The sequence below is a fragment of the Microcebus murinus genome, chromosome 1 (assembly GCF_040939455.1).
Source record: "Microcebus murinus isolate Inina chromosome 1, M.murinus_Inina_mat1.0, whole genome shotgun sequence".
Classification (NCBI taxonomy): domain Eukaryota; kingdom Metazoa; phylum Chordata; class Mammalia; order Primates; family Cheirogaleidae; genus Microcebus; species Microcebus murinus.
Genome location: NC_134104.1, coordinates 66,689,581 through 66,702,515, shown reverse-complemented (window position 1 = coordinate 66,702,515; position 12,935 = coordinate 66,689,581). Strand labels below are relative to the sequence as shown.

The 12,935-nt window shown below is 49.2% G+C and overlaps 1 protein-coding gene across 1 annotated transcript in view; it reads left to right on the top strand.

Annotated features, from left to right (window-relative positions):
* ITGB5 (integrin subunit beta 5) overlaps window positions 1-12,935 on the top strand; it is a 113,874-nt gene that overhangs the window by 13,954 nt on the left and 86,985 nt on the right. The window lies entirely within an intron of this gene.

Below are 12,935 nucleotides of genomic sequence, written 5' to 3'. Positions count from 1 at the left end.
GTGGGTGCTGGTCATCTGAGTGTGGCTTATTTAAATTAAGAATGGATGTTAGGAATTGTTAGGAATTGGCCATTATGGAATGTTAGGAATTGGCCATTATGGAATGGCCATAATGAAATGAAATCATTATGGAATGATTTCATTTAAAAATAATGGCTGCTGTTTCTTTAGCCCCTATAAGATTGTAAGTTTGGGGTAATATTAGGCATATTTGATATTGTGAGGGAATGCAAATATTGGGGCTTAGGGGGGTAATCAGGAAATGATCAATTCCTAAACTTTCTGTCTTGAAGGAAATTTCTAGGTCACTTTTCTAAACTATTGTTAGAACCATGGAGCACAAACTCTCCCTGTCCAAGTGCACCATTAAGGTTATTTGTAAAAGAACCCGACTTGCTGTTTTGAACTGGCTCAGTCTGCAGCTCAGTGTGCTGTCCCTGTCAGGAGGACCACGACATGGCTCCCGCAGGCTGGGGTCTTCTCCATCATGGCAGCCTCAGGGGTCTAGAGGTTCCTTTAACCTGTGATGGCTAAAATGATCATGTGGGACCTACTAGGTGCCACACACTTTGTACATAGCACAGTAGCTCTGATCCTTATAACAGCTCTGTCAGGTAGGTGGTAATACACCTATTTGATGAAAATCTGAGGCCCAGAGAGGTAAATTGACTTGTTCAAGGGCACATAAGTGGCCAAAGCTGGGGATTGAATCTGGCTGCCTGGACTTCTGGGCCCAAGGTCTTCCCTCTAGACTATACTGCCTCTCTAGAACTTTTGACAGTAAGGATAAGATCACTAAACAAGTTACTTTGAGAGAGGAATTTCCCCAAGGTATAAACCCTTAATTGTGTCTGTGCTTAATTGTAGTGTCTTTGTCCCGGCCTGCGGGACCTTCTGTTACTCGCGGGGGCGAGGGGGACCGTGCCTGAAAGAGATGGGTGAGAGAAAGAAACGAGACCAAGCAAATGGTTGTCAAGGTCTGCTTTACTTAGATTCTTAGTAGGTTTTATAAGCATACAGAAACAAGGAAGTAGAAACAAAAAAATAGAGTGGGGCGACGATGAGGCTTGGGTCTGGGTTAATCAGCCCCAATCAGCGTCTTATCGGTATCCTGTTTTTGACTGGTTACTCATCTCCAACCTGGCAGGTGGTCGGGAACAATTGCAGTCAGCACTCCCTGGAGCATCCCGTGGTCAGCACGTCATGGAATGCATTCTTCTCGGAGCTATAGCTGGAATTTTCCAGGGCGAAGTCCATGCGTAGGATGAGTCATAGGGGAGTTGAGGGTCTTTGAGGGTCCTTGCCTCTAACATCTCCCCCTCTCTTTATTAATATGAGGGAGGTTTATATAAGTTGGTGGAGAGCCTGTCTTAGGCTACACGATGTGCTTCCGCGACCAGCACCCCAAATATAAGATCTGGCGATTAATGTGAAGGTGAGGCCTCTGTCTTAGGCTATGTAGGTGGCATCCTGCTCCGGCACTTCTGATTATGAAGTGTGCTCCCGGGCATGGACCTACAATATTCCCGTCATGGAGTCACCTCACTGCTGGCGGGGTGTGCATCTGGTACACGGCATTGTGATAATCCCGTCATGGGTGTCTCCACAGCCTTTGGAACCAACTGCGTTCTATGTCTGAGGCAAGGTTTGAGAAATTTAGACCTTCAGTGGGTGTATTGGGAGACTCTCCACGGAGGTCTTTTCTGGAGCCTCTTTGTTCTAGCCGTTGGTAAAACATGGAGACCGATTTTTGTGTGGCTGCGTCTACCTGTGACTTGACAAAATTAGTTAGTTTTTTGAAAGCCCAAGGCCCAAAGGTGAGGAGCAACAGAAAACCTACAAGCGGCCCTAAGACACTGGGAAGCAATGTGGATAGCCAGGGGGATGTGGAAAACCAATCTTGATACCATGCTTCACTCTGTTCTCTCCGTTTTTTTCTATCTTCTAGGCTTTGTCTAACTCTTTCAATTCTATCTTCTACCAGGCCTGTTTTGTCTGCGTAGAAGCAACATTCTTCTTTAAGTGCTGCACACAAACCTCCCTCTTGGAGGAACACTAAGTCTAGGCCCCTTCTATTTTGCAACACTACCTCAGAAAGCGAAGCAAGGGACTCTTTACGATACTTTAGGCCCTACTGTAGCTCTCGGAGATCATTATCAATGGCAGCAGAGAGCTGCAGGTACTGCTGGTTGGAGGTGACCAGAGAGGCTATGCCTGTCCCAGCCCCTGTGGCACCAAGGCCTAGAACAACTGTGAGTGTTATGGCCGAGATGGGCTCCCTCTTTTTCCGGGGCATTGTGGTGCCACGCTCCCAAAATCTGAGCAATTCGTCAGCAGGATGTACAGTGAGTCTGGGGAAGAGCATGACTAACACACAGTATTCTCTATGCTCCAGAAACGTTGCAGTGACTACATAAGGGGTAAGGCTGGAAGAACAAGCAAAATAAGAGGTGTTAGATGCCTGAATATACTGAAAGGTGGAGTCGACAGTAATTGACTGATTGCATATTTTCTCTAAGGGTGCGGGGGGGAAGCATTCTTGGGCTAAGAAGGCAAAGGCCTAGGCCTGTGACTTGGCTGAGTGTTAGGCCATCATGGGTCTCTAGGCCCCATCTGAGTCTGCTGGTGTCGTTAGTAAATAATGGCTGACCAAATGTAGCGACGCCTTCATAAAAGGGAGGCCAGGGGGAGTAGCATACCCAATACTCCTGATATTCTGAATTGTTGGCCTCTCGGATGGTCCTGACAGAGGCGTTGACTAAGGAGAGAATTAGTTCTGCAGAGGAAGGGGGAAGACCTGAATTTTTTCAGAGGACAGGCGGAGGCCTCGAGCTTGTAAGGCCGAGACAACCTGCATGGTAACTTGATGTAAGGTTGCCTCGTCGGCTCCGGCAAAAAGAATGTCATCCATATAATGAATTATATATATTTGAGGATGTTGAATTCTAAAAGAATCAATTGTCTGAGCTACATATTTTTGGCAAAGGGTAGGGCTGTTGGCCATGCCTTGAGGCAATACTCGCCACTGGAAATGCGGGGAGGGTCCTATACAATTTACTACCGGAAGACTGAAGGCGAAGTGCTTACAGTCATCTGGGTGCAATGGTATGGAGAAAAAGCAGTCTTTCAGGTCAATGACTATCTTATAGTAGCCTCTGGGGATAGCTACGGGCGAAGGCAAACCAGGCTGGAGTGCCCCCATGGGAACCATTGTTTGATTAACAGTCCGCAAGTCTTGTAGCAGCCGCCACTTGCCAGTCCTTTTTTGAATGACAAAAATGGGGGTGTTCCATGGTGAAGTAGAGGGCTCTATGTGTCCGGCAGCTAATTGTTCCTGCACCAACGCTGTAGCTGCGGCTAGCTTGTTAGATGGGAGGGGCCACTGATCGATCCAGACAGGTGAGTCACTTTTCCAAGTGATTTTATCTGCCTGAAGTGCAGGGGGATCAATGGCCCTTACAAAAAATGTTCTTTGAACCCTAGTCCTGATCTGTCTGACCTAGGGAGGGTGCTCTTAGTCCCTGACCCTCTTTGCCTAAACCCTGCCCTGGGAGGAATCCCTGCTTAAGCATTTGGCTGGCTACAACTTCATTGGGGCTGCACATAATGATATTCATTTGTGCAAGAATATCACGCCCCCATAAGTTAAGAGGCAGGTTTGGGACTACAAAGGGTTGAGTGGTGCCTTTGTTTCCCTCAGGGTCTTCCCATGTTAAAATTTTTGAGCTCTGGAGAGTATTATTAGACTGTCCTATACCTTGTAAGTGCGTAAGGGAAGGCTGCAGTGGCCATGATTGGGGCCAGGCATCCTGGGCAATAACTGTGGAATCGGCTCCAGAATCAAGAAGGCCCTCAAAAAGTTTACCATCTAGCTTTAGCCGCAGGGTGGGTCGTTTTTTGGTGATAGCTTGGACCCAATAGAGATCAGAAGAGCCAGGGCAGGAAGCACCTCGGTTAGAGGCGATGGCTGGGAAGGATGTATTAAGGGGCAAGGGTAATGCCTGAGCTAAGCGCTGTCCCTTAGAGACACACACAGGGCCGGTAAGCGCGCTGGCTAAGATGCTAATCTCCCCGGTAAAGTCACTATCTACTATGGAGGGGTGGACTATGAGCCCTGCAAGAGTGGAGGAGGCTCGGCCCAGAATAAAAAAGAACATGTTAGCCGGTGGGGGTCCAAATGAGCCAGTGGGCAAAATTTGAACACCATCTTCAGGTCTTAATATTGTGTCGGAGGAGGCACACAAGTCCACTCCTGCGCTCCCTGTGGTCGCTCGGAGGAGTCTAGGGGCTGGGGATCCTCTTGTCGGCTGTTCCCCAAGGCCGACTGAAATTGAATAGGACAAGGGGCCCGGGGCTGGCCCCTCAGGCCGTTTCCCGAAAGGGGGGGCAAGGGATTTCCAAGGGCATCGGTCTTAGAGCGGCACTCATTAGCCCAATGGTATCCCCTCTTGCAGCGAGGACAGAGGGAGGGGGGCCGAGTTGGCCTGCCTGATGGTCCACTGAGGTTAGGGGCAGCAGAGGAGGTGGCTAAGGGACACTGTCTCACAAAGTGCCCTGGCTGACCGCACTTAAAACAGCCTTTCTGTGCCACAGTGCCTGGGATGGCGGCCCCAACCGCAAGCTGCACGGCCTGCGACACCTTATGGGCGAAGGGGTCAGCATCATTACACATTCTAATCATGTCATTAAGGTCTTTATTTTTTAGTTTGCCCCTGAGGATGGCCCTGCAAGCACTGTTGGCATTTTCATAGGCCAGTTGTTTAATGAGTTTATTATCACCATCCTCCTGTCTGAGGGTCCTCTCAGCAGATTCTAAAAGCCTACCTACAAATTCACTAAAGCCCTCTTGAGCTCCCTGGGTGATTTTTGTCAGGGGAGTAAGGACAGATCCCGTAGAGGGAAGTGTACGCCAAGCGCCGAAAGCGGCTGCGGCAGTCTGAGACAAAAGCCCAATCGGGAGTCCCCTTTGGCGCTGTTCAGTGGCAAACTTCCCTTGTCCGCTAAGTTTTTCAAGGGTCCAAGAGGCAGAATTGGGTTTTTTTAAATTATTAGTAGCTGTAGTTTGACAGCGGTCGAGAAAATCGGCTTTCCACGAGAGGAACTATCCGCGTGAAAGGACTGCCTGAACCAGCTTGGTCCATTCTCCGGGGAGCAAGTAGCCGCCTCCCGAGGCTGCCTCTAGGAGGGAGTAGGTAAAGGGTGCATTGGGCCCATACGTCCTAACAGCAGAATTTAATTCTTTTAAAGTCTTAAGTTTTAGTCTGCGGAACTCAGTAGGCTCTGCAGTGGGCCCCGGGACTGTCTCCTCTGGGGGGTCATCACTTTCACTTTCCCTTTCTCTCTCTTCTGTATCCTCATTATCTGAATCTTGGGGCGGGGACTGGCTCGAAGAAGGGGCGGTAAGGTATCCTCGCCTATTAGACCTGGTAACTACCGGGAATGCTAGGGCTTTATGGGAGGATTTTAAAGATTTCTTATGTAAGGTGACGTGAGACTGGGCGGTCTCATGACGTGGGTGGCTAATGAAGACCGAATCTTTAAGCGTATCTTGGAGGGAGGACAAGTCTTTGGAAAGCTGGGCAAACTCTTTTTGAAGTTGTAAGACATCCTTTAATTGCGTAACCCTTTGACTTATGTCTTTTTTGGTACGCAAAAGCAAGGGCATTGTAAGGGGAGGCATTAACGAAGGTGCGCAAATTTGGGGCGCGTAAGGAGGAGGCCATTCGGGATTGTGATATTGGGCCGCTTCCTCTCTGATGGTTGCCTCTTCGGCGGTGTCAAGGGACTCTGGGGGGAGGGGGGTTGTTTTTTGAATACCGGGTAGTTGAATGCATGAGGAATCCCGTAACCTCGGGTAAGGGAGGGTAGAGGGCCTTGGTGTCTGGCCTACTAATCGAGGGCTCGTCTTTAGATGTCTGGAGCTCAACCGATGGGTCTGGAGGGGGCATATTAATACAAACTGAGGGGCAAGGGGAAGGGCATGTTGATCTTTTAGGATTATCAGGGGGGGCCGACCCTTTGGCCGCTCCTAAAGACGTTTTCGAAGCGGACCGTGACACGGGTCGAAGGCAGAATTCTGCTACTGAGAGCAGCTGCTTTTTATTGGGGTCTGAATCTGCCCCTTCAACAATATCTCTGATTAGTCCCCAGTACGAAAAAACAGATCCAGGGACGGCATCTGGGCCTTGATTCAGAAGTAAATCGTTTAAATCTCTACCTACTTTTTGCCATTTGTGTGGGTGAATCTCAGGTCCACCAATAATAAACCAAGGACAAGCACGATCAATGAACACAAAAAACTTTACTAAGTCTTTTTTCTTAACTCTAATTCCTCTCTCTCTGAGTGAGGCCTTGAGATCCTTAATAAAAACGGCCTCTTTAGACAATGAATGGCCCATCTCGATGGGGTGACAATGTAAAAATTTACTCAGCAGACCGTGGACTCTGTGAGCGGCAGAATGAGGGTCTCTGTAGGGTTTCCTTCGGCCGAAGAGCGCTCTGCGGTGTCACCCGACAAAGGTCTGTACCTCGGGCCCCACGTTGGGCGCCACTTGTCCCGGCCCGTGGGACCTTCTATTACTCGCGGGGGGCGAGGGGGACCGTGCCTGAAAGAGATGGGCGAGAGAAAGAAACAAGACCAAGCAAATGGTTGTCAAGGTCTGCTTTACTTAGATTCTTAGTAGGTTTTATAAGCATACAGAAACAAGGAAGTAGAAACAAAAAAATAGAGTGGGGCGACGATGAGGCTTGGGTCTGGGTTAATCAGCCCCAATCAGCGTCTTATCGGTATCCTGTTTTTGACTGGTTACTCATCTCCAACCTGGCAGATGGTCGGGAACAATTGCAGTCAGCACTCCCTGGAGCATCCCGTGGTCAGCACGTCATGGAATGCATTCTTCTCGGAGCTATAGCTGGAATTTTCCAGGGCGAAGTCCATGCGTAGGATGAGTCATAGGGGAGTTGAGGGTCTTTGAGGGTCCTTGCCTCTAACAGTGTCTTTATTATGAACCTTTATTTAAAACCTTTCTTTGGTTCCTTATGACCTGCTGGACATACAAGTTCTATGGCTCCTACCTTCCTTCTCACAGTCATCTCTTGCCCAATTCCAGTACTTTAGCCAGAGGGAACCCCTCAAAGATCCCTAGAGAGCCCTGCCTGATGAACACCCTCAAGATTTCTCCTGCTCCTTTTCCCTGGAGGCCTGCCTGGCTTTTTCCTCCTTCCCTTGACCAACACCTTGTCTTCCAGTTTTTAAGAATCAGTTCAACCTCATCTATTTTATGAAGACCTTCCTGGATTCCTGTCAGACACACCTGTCCATCCAATGCCCCATCCATCCCTCCCTCCCTCTATCCATCTGTCTGCCCATTCATCTGTCCATGCATTGATATGAGAATATAAGCTCCCTCCACCAGACTGTTAGGGGCAGGAGTCTTTTCTGTTTTCTTCATTACTGTAACCCTGGCACCCAGAATGGTACCTCGCATATAGTAGCTGCTCAGTAAATATTGGTCGAAGGGTTTCACTGGGTGGCTATTCATTGTGTGTCTTCTATGTGCAGGCTATGAATACCTCTCCATCTCCCTATACTCTGTGCTCCTTCTTAGCACTTATAACCTTTCTATGTTAATTCATTTTCATTTCAAAATCATCAAGAAATTGAGAAATTAAACTATCTTATTCATGCTGGCATTCTCAATATCCAGCCAAGAATCAGCCGGGAGTTCATATTTGACAATTTAAAAAGACACGGAGTTAGAAAGCCAAAGTTTAAATCTCAGCTTTGCCGTGGTTTACTCTTACTTTCTTGGTGTGTAGAATGAAGATGACAATCCCCACCCTCCAGCGTTATTGGGAGTGTGAAATGAGATCAGGGCTTGAGAGGGCTTGAGGTTGGCTAATTAGCTGAGCCTCCTGAAGGACTGAATGAGTATCCAGCAAACTGCTGCTGCCATTCATGGGTATTTTGTAGTGAAATGTGGTCAGTGGATCTGGGAGGCAGGCTCCATTGTCTACTTAAGTTTCTTCATTTCTTGTGCTACTGTGTTTCCCCAAAAATAAGACCTAACCATAAAATAAGCCCTAGCAGGATTTGTAAGCGTTTGTGCAATATAAGCCCTTCCCCGAAAATAAGACCTAGTGATGGGCATGGCTATGCAGTGTATCTGCACAACCCATGCATTTCGTCACCGAGCAGTAAAGAAGATGAGCAGCCCTTCTCATCTATCCCATCGTGACAGCTACTATCCCAGAGGTGACCAGAAAGGTTCGGGCAGCCCCACCAACAAGGTCAGCTCTCCTTGTCAGGTCCTGGCCATCCTGTGCGTGCTGCAGGCTGAGGCTTTGAGGGGAAAAGAACACATCCCCTGAAAATAAGCCCTAGGGTGTCTTCTTGAGGAAAAATAAACATAAGACCCTGTCTTATTAGTACTTCCCCAGGTCTCACTTCTGGATGTAGGTAGTAAATGAAGTTATCCTGGGGGCATATTGTTGCCCGACCCACACCTGGGTTCCCTGTGTAGCCCACTGGACTCCCTCTGTGCTTATATGGCCCCTCATTCTGGGCTGCAGAACTTCCTCTGATCCCTGCACTGGAATGCAGCTCCCCATTTTCTTTGAGGTGAACTTTCTCCAGGCGCGAGCGTGTTTTAGGGAGCTGGGTGCAGAAAGTTCAAGAATGGTTTTGATCAACCATGGAGGTGAGGTATTGGCAAGAGTGTGAGATGTGTGGGTATGCTGAGGCTGGTGCCCAGTCGATGTTCAGGTCCTCTGCACTCTGCTCCACCGCCTGCCTTGTCTCTGCATACCACTGTCAACGGAAAAGAAGCCAAACTTTGTAAAATAATTTAAAGAGGTTTATTCTGAGCCAACTTTGAGGACCATGGCCCGGAGCCATGCGTAAGAAGCCTTGAGCAAGTGGACTGGCTGTGGCTGGCTTACAGTTTGGTTTTATACATTTCAGGGAGACGGGTTACAGGTAAAGTCATAAATCAATACATGGAAGGCATATATTGGTTTGGCCTAAAAAGGTGGGCCATCTCTAAGGGGTTGGGGGGGCGGAGGCTTACAGGTTATAGGTGGATTTAAAGACTCTTTGACTTGTAATTGGTCAAAGAAATGAAGCTTTGTCTAAAGGCTTGGATGTTTTAAGTTAATCAGAGACAAGCTATATATTTGTTGTGTAAATTGAGGACCTGCAGACTTCTCTTGCATAGCCTTAGGCCTGCTAATGAGTTACAAAAGATCTCTCCAAGAAGGGAAGGGGGCATGGTGAGGCATGTCTGACCTCCCTTCTCATGGCCAGCAACTTAGTTTTAGGGTGGCCGAGAAGGGGGTCCATTCATTTGGTGGTGGGGGGATGCCCTAAGATTTTATTTTAGTGCACACCACCATGGATTAATCCCAGAACACATTCTCTGGGAATTCTGCTGCTCTAGATCCCATAATGACTTCCTTATTTTACTTGAGGTAGTCACAGGGGACTCCTTACCTCTGCATTTGACACCCCATGTACCCTACCTAATTCCACCCCTCCTGGCTCTGTTCTCCCACAGGTATCAGCACGTGCATGCCATGCTGGTTCCCTCCACCTGATCTTCTGTGTGGCCTATTAACCCTGGCCCTTGTGCCTTTGTTTTCTAACTGGGATTTGCCTGGGGGCTGCAGACTTACCCTCTGCCTTCATGTCCAGAGTGGCCAGACTCTCCCCTGCTCTGAGTACAGTATGTCCTCCCCTCTCCAGACTCCCCTGCCTGATCCTAAGGCACACCTTGCTCTATCTAGGCCAGCTTGCTTCTCAGCCAGCTTGAACATTTTTGGTGTTGTTTGTACAGCATACCTTAAAACAACAAACTCCAGCAGTTTGTTATCTATTTTGCCCACTGCTTTTAAAATGGAAATTTTGTTTCTCCCCTAAGATTATAAATTTCAGAACTCAGCCAGCTGTGAGGAGAATTGTGCAGGGGAGAGTGTGTGCAAGGGAGAGTGTGTGCAGGGGAGAGTGGGGGTGCACCTTGCAGGCAAGGCCTGGGGGTAGCTCACATTCTTGCCACTTGCATTTTGTAATCTAAAACCCAGTCAGGCCAGGCAGGAGTGATGGCTCACGCCTGTAATTCTAGCTCTCTGGGAGGCGGAGACATGCGGGTTGCTCGAGGTCAGGAGTTCAAAACCAGCCTAAGCAAGAGCGAGACCCGTCTCTACTATAAATAGAAAGAAATTAATTGGCCAACTAATATATATAGAAAAAATAAGCCAAGCATGGTGGTCCATGCCTGTAGTCCCAGCTACTTGGGAGGCTGAGGCAGTAGGATTGCTTGAACCCTGAAGTTTGAGGTTGCTGTGAGCCAGGCTGACGCCATAGCACTCACTCTAGCCTGGGCAACAAAGTGAAACCCTGTCTCAATCAATCAATCAATCAATCAAACCCAGTCAATTGCTACACCTAACTGCAGTGAGAACTGGGAGGCTTGCTCCAGCTGTGTGCGAAGGAAGAAAAGGACGATGGGTTGGTGGACTGGCGGCCTGTGCCAGGGTGGCTTGCAAGAGGACAGTGGTTTGGGAGAAGTGGGTAGGGCTGAGAGGTTGGTGTTCCCTATTGGGGAAGTGAGAGAGCAGGCTGAGGCAGATGGAGAGGGTGCCCTCAGGGCTGGAGGAAGTGGGGAGGAGGGGCTGGAGGAAGCCAGGAGGAAGGTTGTTCCGGTGTGAAAGTGAGACTCCCTGAGGTACTGTGGTGGGGCAGCACCAGGCTGCAGTGAAGCCTGGAAGGAGAGGAGCGGTTAGGCAAGGCCCCCACTGTGAAGCTGAAATCCCATGGGGAGAACCACTGGCCCATGGTATGTGGATGAGTGGCAGTGGGGCAGGGTCAGGTGTGAGAGAAGACAGGTGAGGCCTGGGCTGGGTGTGTGGTCTTAGGTCTTCCCCCTTGGAGATGGATGCGGAGAAGAAATGAAGGGACCCGCAGGGTTGGAAATGGGCGATGAGAAGCTGGAAGCAGGATGGGCCGACTAGCCTTCTGGGCACGTTATCATGGCTGGGAAGGCAGAGAAGACATTATCTTTATTTTCCTCTGAGTTGGAGAAGAAATGAAAAAAGTCAGCATTTGGTCCCAATGACAATAAACTATAGATAAGAGAACCTCTCTATGTGGTCAGACCAAATGAAAGGAATACTCTTGGCCTGTTGTAGCTGCTTCATAAATATTTGTTCAATGAATTAGATGATTGAAAACTGGCAGAGGACTTTCTCCATCCCCCAGCAGGGTATACATGGCAGTGTGTTGCTGTCACACTACACAAATTTTGGGTTATCGTTAGTCACCTTCTCCTCAAATCCACAAGGGTTCGGCCAGGCTGGGGCTGCAGCCCTGGGTGGTCGGAGGGCCTGGCTGGCCGCATCCCCGTGAGAAAGGCGAGCCTCCGAGAGCAGCCGGCTCTCCACCTGTGCCCACTTCTCCACCTGGACTCTCCGCCTGTCCTCCAGCTGGTTTCTTCCCTCTTCACTGGGCCTGGCTGCCTCCTTTCCTGCTGGGTTCCTCTTCTTCAAGGGCCTACAGTTTCTCAACTCTTCCACCCTGTTTCAGAAACAAACAAAAAATCTGTCCTTCTCCCCAAAACTACCACCCACATCTTTTTAGCTGCGGCAACTGTAGGCGGAGTGGTATTCAAATGATGTCATGACCCGTGTGGCACAGATGGGGGACTGAATGCACTGGCCGTGATGCTGGACAGCTGAGCGCCTGCTGAGCACCAGCCTCCACTGCAGGGAGGGAGGTTTTCACTAGCAAAACGTCCCGGGAGTTGGCTGCTAGAATTACAGCAAACAGCAAACCTCCCTGCATCCTCCACACCGCAGGTGAAGGAGGGAGTAGAGCAGGTGGCATATGACAAGTTATAAACACCAGTGCTGTAACAAACTGAAACTATCCGGCCAGGTGTGGTGGCTCACGTCTGTAATCTCAGCACTCTGGGAGCCGAGGTGGGAATATTGCTTGAGGCCAGGAGTTCAAGACCAACCTGAGCAAGAGGGAGACCCCATCTCTACAAAAATTAGAAAAATTAGCCAGATGTGGTGTTCCACACCTATAGTCCCAAGTACTCAGGAGGGTGAGGCAGGAGGATCGCTTGAGCCCAGGAATTTGAGGTTACAAACTCAAACTGCATGATTTGCCACTGCATTCTAGCCAGGGTGACAGAGTGAGATCCTGTCTCAAAAAAATTAAAATAGAATAGGAACTTTCCCCTTTTCATTTTTATATTATTACCACTTAGTTACTGAAAGCTGCAGAGGACGCTTCAAGTTCCTGTTTCCATTCTTTTGCTTCTCTTGGTAGTTTGCCAGGAATGTTGTTACCCTTGATGAGTCCTTTGGAGAGTTTGATGATGACATTTCTGGAGACCACAGAGATGCTTTGTGTTCTGAAACCTCTTTCAGCACAGAAGTCCAGGGGCATCTGCAGGCAGTTGTGCTGTGGCCCATTAGAACCCCATCCGGAAGCTAGTTTCCATTTTTCTGTGTTGCGATGAAGTCCCCCCTCTCTTCCATGGGGCTTGGGGCCCCTCCATACCTGTTTCTCCGCGTGAAGAGGATATTTATCCCTCGAGTTTGATAGGTGGCAGGAAGATCACTGCATTTGGGGTGGCAAAGAAATACTGCATTCAGAGGGAATGGGATCTGTAGGCCCAGACTTAGTGTCTTGCTGCAGAACTCAGCAGTGGCCTTGGCTGAGAGGAGAGGCAGATGCTGCAAAGATGCTGAACTTGGGCCCAGGAGGCTGAGCCCAGATGAACTCAAACTTCTTGGGTGAACACAGGCGTGCACGTAGACGTGTGAACCTGTGATTCCTCAGCTGTACAAGCTAGGGGCTGGCACCAGGTGATGCATTCAGGGTCCCTTCCCCTTGGAACATGCTAAGTTCTGACACCTGGTGGAGGGTCCAG